The following is a 9951-nucleotide window of genomic DNA, read 5'->3' on the forward strand; positions in this document are numbered from 1 at the left end:
AAATGAGTAAACTTTAAATGTATCTCTGAGATGCACTATCACAGGCATTGCCATGGGCAAGTTTTATCCAATGATGAAACAGCAAGGCCTAGTGAGATAAAGATGATAGAAGGGGTGCTATCAGGTGGCAGCTGGGTAATTACAACTCTCTATTTGGGCTCTGCAGTGATGCTGCATGCGATAAGTGGGGAATAATGAAGAAAAAGGAGTAGTGATAATGCAGGAGCTAAATGGGAGAAAATAGCCTATCATAGCCCACAGCCCTCCAAGCGCCTGTGGGGACTTGGGACTATCTTTTTCAGTTTTCATCCACAGAAAAAAAAAAAGTACTCTCTCTCTCTTTCTTCTTCTTTCGCTAAATTTATGTCTGGTGGGACAAAAGGAAAAACTGAAAAGAAATCGAGGGTGTGTGAAGAGAATATGACCTTTGCAAATAACTCTGAAGGTCACTATGTAATTATTCTAAAATAAAAGTATCCTGTAATCTCCCCCGTACTCACAAAAGATGCTAGAGCATTTTAAAATTTGATTCTGCACAATTTTGCTGGGGATCGTGGCTTATAAAAGGTCAAGTAAAGTATTTCCAGTGACAGCCCGTCGAGTGGAGCCTCATCACACTCAGACATTTGTTTACTAGAGTCAAATTTTGCTCACAACACAAGCCAAACCAAATGGAAACAGACTGCTTCTGGATGATATTTTAGGGCCAGATTTTTAAAACAAAACAGCCTATGTAAAAGTTGAGGTGTTTTAACTTTGCCTCTTTTGTCATATAAAGCAGTCTGGATTTCACATGGGCCTGAATTTGGATTAATTTTATTTGTTCCTTTTCATTTTGCTTGGAACCATTCTAAACCTCATATTGATGATGAATTAAATCAAGGGGGGAAAGTGTGTATAGTATGTGTGTACATGTCATGTACAAATGTGTACAGTATGTGTGTGTAAATGCACATATGATGGTTAAGACCCTTTTAAAGGTTTGTTTTTTAATTGTGGACAAAATACACATAATATAAAGTTTACCATCTTAAGTCCACTGTTGTTAAGTACATTCAGATTGTTGTGCAAGAATATCCAGAACTCTTTTCATCTCACGAAATTGAAACTCTATACTCATTAAACAACATCTCCCTGTTCTTCCCTTCCCTCATCTCTGGTAACCACCATTCTACTTCCTATTTTTATAAATCTGACTATTCTAGGAACCTCATATGAGTAGTATCATACAGTATTTTTCCATTTGTGATTGGCTCATTTCACTTAGCATAATGTCTTCAAGTTTCATCCATGTTGTGGCATGGGTCAGAATTTCTTTCCTTTTAATGGAGAATAATATTCCATTTTTTGTATATACCATATTTTGTTTTTCCATTCATCCATCAATGGACATGTGGGTTACTTCCACCTTTTGACCATTGTGAATAATGCGACTATAAACATTAGTGTACAAATAGCTCTTTGAGATACTGCTTTTAATTCTTTTGGATATAATCCCATGAGTAGTATTGCTGGATCACATGGTAATTCTATTTTCAATTTTTTTTGAGGAATTGCAATACTGTTTTTCATGGTGGCTGCACCATTCTACATTCCCACTAGAAATGTGTAAGGACTTCACTTTCTCCTCATGCTTGCCAACACTGGTTATTGTCCTTTTCATTTCTTATGTAACCATCCTAGTGAGTGGAAGTGTTATCTTGCTGAAGTTTGATTTACATTTACCAAAAGACTAATGATGTTGATCATTTTTCATGTGTTTATTGGTTATTCTTCTTTGGAGGTATGTCTATTCAAATCATTTGGCCCATTTTTTCAATTGGGTTGTCTTTTTATTGTTGAACTATGAATTCTTTATGTGTTCTGGATATTTGACCCTTATCAAATACAGAATTTTCAACTATTTTCTTCCATTCTGTAAGTTGTCATTAACTCTCTTGGTAGTATCCTTCACTTTCAATTTTGATGAAGTGCAATATATATATATTAGAGGCCTGGTGCACGAAATTCGTGCACTTGGGGGGTGTCTGTCAGCCCAGCCTTCACCCTCTCCAATCTGGACCCCTCTGGGACATCCCTCTCACAATCTGGGACTGCTGGCTCCCAACCGCTCGCCTACCTGCCTGCCTGATTGCCCCTAACTGCTTCTGCCTGCCAGCCTGATCACACCCAACCACTCCCCTGCCAGCCTGATCGACACCTAACTGCTCCCCTGCCAGTCTGGTTCCCCCCCAACTGCCCTCCCCTACAGGCCTGTTTCTCCCCAAATGCCCTCCCTCCCCTGCAGGCCTGGTCCCCCCCAACTGCACTGGGCCTCTAATATATATATATATATATTTTTTTATATAATATACTAGAGGCCCGGTGCACAAAAATATGTGCACTCGGGGGGGAGAGGGGGGTCCTTCAGCCCGTCCTGTGCCCTCTCGCAGTCTGGGACCCCTCAGGAGATAATGACCTGCTGGCTTAGGCCTGCTCCCGGGTGGCAGAGGGCAGGCCCAATCCCTAGGTGCAGCCCCTGGTCGGGCTCAGAGCAGGGCCGATTGGGGAGTTGGGGCGCTGCCCCCTGTCATGCACAGAGCAGGGCGGATCGGGAGGTTGCGATGCCACCCCTAGTCACACTCAGGGTATAGCCGATTGGGGGGTTGGGGCACCGCCCCCTGTCACACTCAAGGCAGGGTCGATGGGGAGGTTGCGGCGTCACCCCCTGTCACGCACAGAGCAGGGCCGATCAAGGGGTTGGGGCGTTGCCCCCTGTCATGAACAGAGCAGGGCCCATCAGGGGGGTTGGGGCTCCGTACCCTGTCACACACAGAGCCGCAGGGCGATCAGGGGGTTTGGGCGCTGCCCCCTGTCATGCTGATCCTGGTGCAGGGAGGCCTCGCAGCTCCGCTGATCCTGGTGCTGGGAGGCATATTACCCTTTTACTATATAGAATAGAGGCCTGGTGCACGGGTGGGGGCGGGCTGGTTTACTCTGAAGGGTGTCCTGGATCAGGGTGGGGGTCCCCACTGGGGTGCCTGGCCAGTCTGGCTGAGGGGCTGAGAGCCGTTTTCAGGCTGGCGGGTGACTGAAGCTCCCAACTGCTCCTTTTTTTCTTTTCTTTTTTTTATTCTGGGCCAGCTTTAGCTCTGAGGCCTCGGCTCTGGCCTTTGTTTACCATCTGTATTTGATACAATGTTGCGGTCCGGCTGGCTGAAGCCCTGCTGACTAACGCAGGTTTCTGGGGTTTTGTTTAGCTTCTATATTTGCAACATAGTTGCTTAGAGTTGCAGCTGAGAGGCCGGCAAGTCAGGTGGGGAACGTTGGAGTCCGCTGTCACTGCAGCAAGCAAGCCTCCCTGTTCACTTCAGTGCATGGCTGCCGGCCGCCGTCTTGGCTGGCAGTTAATTTGCATATCGCCCTGATTAGCCAATGGGAAGGGTAGCGGCCGTATGGCTAATTACCATGTTTCTCTTTTATTAGATAGGATTATATATAATATATTATATATTATATTATTTATATTTATATAATTGTTGCTTATGATTTAAGTGTTATATCTAATCCAAGGTCACAAAGATTTACAACTAAGTTTTCTTCTGAACATTTCATAGTTTTTTAAATTCATTTTTAAAGAATGCAATCTTTAAATGTTTTAACTGGACCCTAACTGACAATATCTAAAACTTGGACTCCACATTGAAATCTACATGGACAGAAATGTGCCTAGCTAAGCAGACACATGTAGTAAGTCACTCTGCTATTGTGGCAGCTATGAACTGGACTCCTGGGTATAGAGGGGACTAAAACACCATTGCAGCCTTGAATAAGCTTGTGATGTGGTGAGAAAAAAGGCTTCTGAAAAAAAATCATTATAAATGTATTAGTCTGTTCAGGCCACAACAAAATACTACCAATTGAGTGGCTTACACAATGTAAATATATTTACCCAGAGTTCTGGAGGCTGAAAGTCTAAGTGTCAAGGTACCTACAGGATTGATTGCTGGTGAGACCTCTGTCCTTGGCTTGCAGATGGGAGTTTTTCACTTGATTGCTGGTGAGACCTCTATCCTTGGCTTGCAGATGGGAGTTTTTCACTGTGTTTGTCACATGGCCTTTTCTCCATGGGCTCATACAGAGAGAGAGCTCTCTGGTGTCCCTTCTTCTTCTTCTTCTTCTTCTTCTTCTTCTTCTTCTTCTTCTTCTTAAATGTATTTTTATTAATTTCAGAGAGGAAGGGAAAGGGAGAGAGAGATAGAAACATCAATGATCAGAGAGAATTATTGATGGGCTGTCTCCTGCACGCCCCCCACTGGGGATCAAGCCTGCAATCCGGGTATGTGCCCTGACCAGGAATTGAACCATGACTTCCTGGCTTATAGGTCAATGCTCAACCATTGAACCACATTGGCTAGGCTGTTTTCTCTTACTTTTATAAGGGCACCAGTCATATTGGATTAGAGTCCCACTTTTTTTTTCTTTATTGATGAAGGTATTACATACCTGTCCTTATCCCCCCATTGCCACCTCACCCTCCACCCCCCACTCATACCCTCAACCCCCTGGTGTCTGTGTCCATTGGTTAGGCTTATATGCATGCATACAAGTCCTTTGGTTGATCTCTCCCCCCTTACCCCCATCCTCCCCTACCTTCCCTCTGAGGTTTGATGGTCTGATCGATGCTTCACTGTCTCTGGATCTGTTTTTGTTCATCAGTTTATGTTGTTCATTATATTCCACAAATGAGTGAGATCATGTGATATTTATCTTTCTCCAACTGACTTTTTTCGCTTAGCACAATGCTAGCCATAGCAATTAGACAAGAAGAAATAAAAGGTATCCAAATTGGAAAAGAAGATGTAAAACTGTCATTATTCACAGATGACATGATACTGTACATAGAAAACTCTAAAGACTTTATCAAAAAATTATTAGACTTAATAAATGAATTCAGCAATGTAGCAGGATACAAAACTAACACCCAGAAATCTATGGCCTTTTTATTCACCAATAGTGAACTTACAGAAAGAGAGATTTAAAAAAAAATCCCATTTACCATTGCACACAAAAAAATTAAGATACCTAGGAATAAACTTAACTAAGGAGGTAAAAGACCTGTACTCAAAAAACTACAGGACACTGAAAAAAGAGATAGAGGAAGACATAAACAGATGGAAGAACATACCGTGTTCATGGATTGGTAGAGCCAACATCATTAAAATGTCCATACTACCCAAAGCAATCTATAGATTCAATGTACTCCCCATTAAAATACCAACAGCATATTTCACAGACCTAGAATAAACTCTCCAAAAATTCACCTGGAATAAAAAAAGACCCCGAATAACTGCAGCAATTCTGAGAAAGAAGAACAAAGTAGGAGGGGTCTCAATACCAGATATCAAGTGGTATTACAAAGCCACTGTTCTCAAAACTGCCTGGTACTGGCACAAGAACAGACATATAGACCAATGGAATAGACTAGAGAACCCAGAAATCGACCTGAACCACTATGCTCAATTAATATTTGACAAAGGAGGCAAGAGCATACAGTGGAGTCAAGACACTCTCTTCAATAAATGGTGTTGTAAAAATTGGACAGATACATGCAAAAAAACGAAACTAGACCGCCAACTTACACCATACACAAAAATAAACTCAAAATGGATAAAGGACTTAAACGTAAGATGGAAAACCATAAAATCTTAGGGTCCCACTCTTATAACCTCATTTAAACTTAATTGTCCCCTTAAAAACTCTATCTCCAAATACAGTCTCATTGGGATTAGGGCTGCAACATATGAATTTGAAAGGTGAAGGTGGAGGTGGGGCGGTCCATAACAACATTATAAAGGTCACCTACCTTACCTTCTCTAGTCCTTACCTTCCTGTTGAGATGGGTATTACAGATGTGAACATAGCCTCAAACATGAAGCCCTTTCTCCCAAATCCTGACGCATGATGGGATTTGAATCAAGATCTGCTTATGTGGTTGATTACTTGGCCACTATTCTGTCTCCTCCGCATCATGCTATTCAAGGTAGCATCTTCTCTTTCTGAGACCCTTGCCCTAGCTTCTTAACCTTTCCACTCTTACCCATCCCTTTTTCTCTCATTAGCTGGAGTGACCATCTTCAAATATATATCAGCTCTCCATTCTCCCTGCTAAAGTTCTACAGTGATTTCCCATTGGAACTAGAATAAAACCCATACCATTACCATGGCTTACAAGCCCTTGCATGAGTCAGCTTCTACCTAGCCCTCTGACACCAACTTGGATCACTTGCTCCATGCTCTTTACTCAAAACAAACTAATCTTTCTTCTTCATGTTCCTTAGCCATGAGGTGTAGATTCTTTTTGCAATTATGATCTCATTTCTTGAAACACACACACACCCAAGCTCTTCACACAACCCCCCCCCTTCTTCTAATTCAGGTCTCAACTCAAACATCACCTTCTTTTAGAGAGGCTGCCTCAGACCACCTGGTAGAAAGCAGCTCCCTTCATCCCTCTAATTCTCTCATGTCATTTGTGCCTCATCTTCACAGCACTTGTCACTATCCCAAACTTTTTTAAAAAATTATTTACTGGTTTATTATCTGCCTTTCGCCCTTAAATTATAAACTCTACAAAAGCAAGGACTTTGATTTTCTTATCCATTGCTCTCTCACCCATCCCTAGAATACTATCTGACACATAGTAGTTGATTAATAAATATTTGTTGAGTTAATTAATTACAATGTTCACAATGCTTAGGAGACAATAGAAATTAACTACTGGTGGGGCAGGAAGGGAGAACATGAGGTGTTAAAAAATCTTCAGTGAAAAGATAGTTTGGGCATTTGAAATTAAAGGATAAAGTTGTGAAAGCCCTAAGAATAGAAGTGGGATGAGGACATTCCAAGATGAACAGCCTATGTGATGTCATAGGGCTGGGAAACACTATTGTAATCTTACTATTTTACTTTTATTTTCTCTTCACAATTTGAAAGCATTTCAGCATACATGATTTTATTTTATCTTCATTCCTATTTTGAAGATGAGACAATTAGATCTGCAAAGTTAACTGACTTCCCAAGTATACACAGAAAGCAGCCAAGTATTGAAATTCTGTGACTGGCTTTTTTTTAAAAATGTTTTCACAAAATAAATAATTACTAAAAAGAAAGTAATGTTTACTGTTACAGCTAGAGAAATACTAACTGCTGAAACAAAAACCCCAACATTTCAGTGTTTTAACACAATGCAAACCTATTTCTCATTCACTACAGGCCAAGGTGAGCACTCCTGATGCCTTTCCTCCATGTGGTGATTCAGGGACCCAGTCCTCTATTCTGTGTCTCCACCATACCATAGGGCCTTGTCATTCACAACCAGCCAGCAAAAGGGGAAGGGGTGGATGAGGCACATCATCTTAAAGTCCTTAACTCAAAGACTCACAGATGACTTCCAATCACATGCCATTAGTGAACAAGAGTTACATGGATTTATCTAGCCAAGAGGGCAGCTGGGAAATGTAGTCCCCTGCTTGGCAGCCATTTTTCAGTATTAATATTATCCTATGGAAAGGAGAACATAAGTTTTGGCACACCAATAACCATTTCTGCCTTGTTTATTTTTTTTTAGGTATCTGACTTTAAGGTTCAACTCTCTCAGAGTATAACTATGTGGACCTAAACACGGGAAGCAGGTGAGAGAGTGGGAAGGTTCCCAAGATAAAGGAAGAGGACAGAAAGAGTAACTTACAACTTTTGAACATTCTAACTGATGACTGGACATTATAGGAATTTTCTGGGTCTGCAATTTAAAGGTACATTATCCTTCTTAGCTATACTATGAACATAATATACACAACTGTCCATTAATACTCTACATGTCTATTTCCCATAGTTAGTTCTACCATTTTCATTAAATTGAGCTCAAGTAAATTATTATCAACCAGTTGTTTGCCTGAACAGGCTGGAACTACCAAACTTTCTAACCAACTCTGCATACATATAAATTTTCAGTTTTCTTCTTTAGTAAATAAACAATAAAGTTCATGAGTGCTAGCAATTAATGGAAAGAATTGTAAAGTAATGTTGGGGGGCAAGAAGAGGAATTAGTGATCATACCACTGATTTTCATCTTTGCCCTCCTAGAACTTGTGTCATCTTCTAAGTCCCTTAAATATTTAAAAGAATGAATCTTTACCTCCCAAACTCAAATGACAATCTCTCCCTTGTCTTTACTCTCTCTTTCAAAACTCTCATTTCTCTTCCTTAGCCATTGTCTGAGATAGTCTCTTGAGGAAGTAAAACTTCACACCTGTCACAATCATTTACTACTCCCTCACTGGCACTTTGCCAAGTTGATTCTTTTAAATACATTTTTAGACAGAAACAAGTTTTCCCTCAAGTCTACATTCTTCCCTCAAGATATTCATATGTAACCCTCTTTGATTTCAGGGGAAGATACAGACTTCAGAGCACAAATAATTAAGTTACGTTTCTTTTATGAAAAAAATTTATTATGTTCCCTAATTTTTTTAAAAAAGCTAAAACTATATTTGACTGAAAAAGAGTTGTTTAAACTTCTTAAGTTTTTAAATTTAGTCCCATTAAAAGTGTACACTTCTTGTGAGAAATATAGTTGATGATGATAATAATCATAGCTAACACTTACATATAACTTATTATGTGCCAGGTGCTATTCTAAGTACTTCATATACATTTAAATCATTCCATTCTCACAGAATCTTATGAGGTGATTACTATTTTTATTTCAATTTCTGCATGAGAAAACCATTATACAAGAAGTTAAATGACTTTCCCAAGCCATTTGGCTTAGAAGTCGGGGAGCCAGGATTTGAATACAGCTTGTGGATTCTGTTGACTTCTATGGAAACTTGTATTTTGAAAAGACTATAAAATTATTAATATTAGATATAGAAGGCTATGAAGATAATTGTGTACCTAAGATAGTTTTCCTTACTCCAAATCATGCGGATAGCTAACGATAAAGCTAAAACTTGCAACCTGTGCCCCCATTGTTCTTTTCACAGCCTGCCATGCTATTACCACATAAGACAAGCATCTAGAATGCAGAAGCTACCACCCATCATGGGTTTTTAAACATTTCCAGTACATGAATTTCTATATTGACCTAGAGAAACAATTTAGATATTGATTTTTTCTTTTCTGTCTTTAATTCAAGGTTGTTGGCACATCTGTTAGTTGTCGAGATAAACATTAGAGATACTAAAGCAATACCTACTCAACATTAAAAAATAATATTTTTAGCCCTAGCCGGTTTTGCTCAGTGGATAGAGCATGGGCCTATGGACTGAAGGGTCCCAGGTTTGATTCCGGTCAAGGGCACATGCCCAGGTTTCAGGCTCGATCCCCAGTAGGGGGCGTGCAGGAGGCAGCCAATCAATGATTCCCTCTCATCATTGATGTTTCTATCTCTCTCTCCCTCTCCCTTCCTCTCTGAAATCAATAAAAACATATTTAAATAATAATAATATTTTCTTACGATGCTGCTCCTAAATTTAAAACACAAAATTATTTCTTATGCTGCAGTGAAAAAAAGTTAAATTGTCTTTGTTTCTCCATACAGCTGCCTACAACTGTCTTTCCTCTCTTCTGGCACATTAAGTGGATGGAGGAAGTAAAGCCAGAAGACCATTATCACATTACCACCTGAATGCTTCAAAAACAGGGTTCATTACCTTCCCTAAAAACAAAAACATTTGTGCTTCTTCATGTATTCTCCATTTCAGTGATAGCACTATCATTCACAGGGGCATGCTAGCCAAAAATCTGGTATGATTCTTCTTTTTTTTTTTAATCCTCACCTGAGGGTATTTTTTCCATTGATTTTTTTAAAATTTAAATTCTTTATTGTTTTAAAGTATTACATGAGTCACCTTTTTCCCCCATTGACCTCTCCCTGGCCGCTCCCACCCTCCAGCACATGCCCTCACC

The sequence above is a fragment of the Myotis lucifugus genome, unplaced genomic scaffold, assembly GCF_000147115.1.
Source record: "Myotis lucifugus unplaced genomic scaffold, Myoluc2.0 scaffold_64, whole genome shotgun sequence".
In the NCBI taxonomy this organism is placed as follows: domain Eukaryota; kingdom Metazoa; phylum Chordata; class Mammalia; order Chiroptera; family Vespertilionidae; genus Myotis; species Myotis lucifugus.